The following is a 365-nucleotide window of genomic DNA, read 5'->3' as shown; positions in this document are numbered from 1 at the left end:
GACCGGGAGGATTAAAAGAAGTCGGAAGAAAGGAAAAAAGATGATAAATAGTTAGTCTGTGGTTTTTCAGTATCTGAATTGCGGTCACAACAATGTAACTAATAACACCTACATCTTATTTGATTTGTGAATTTGACATAAAGATTATTATAACGAATTTCTGGAGATAAATGTTAGAATAATTATCTTTATTTTTAAAAAATCATACAGACACGTTAGCATAAAGTGAATTCAAAATAAAATTTTGGGTGGAAAGTACCAGATTTTATTTTGACAGGTATATTTAAAAAATAAACAATATGCTTTATACCTTATGTCAGACTGATTAAATTTAACGTTTGTTAATCTAGATTCACAATGAAATA

Source organism: Penaeus monodon, chromosome 32 (assembly GCF_015228065.2).
Source record: "Penaeus monodon isolate SGIC_2016 chromosome 32, NSTDA_Pmon_1, whole genome shotgun sequence".
Taxonomy (NCBI): domain Eukaryota; kingdom Metazoa; phylum Arthropoda; class Malacostraca; order Decapoda; family Penaeidae; genus Penaeus; species Penaeus monodon.
This window is presented reverse-complemented; position numbering follows the sequence as displayed.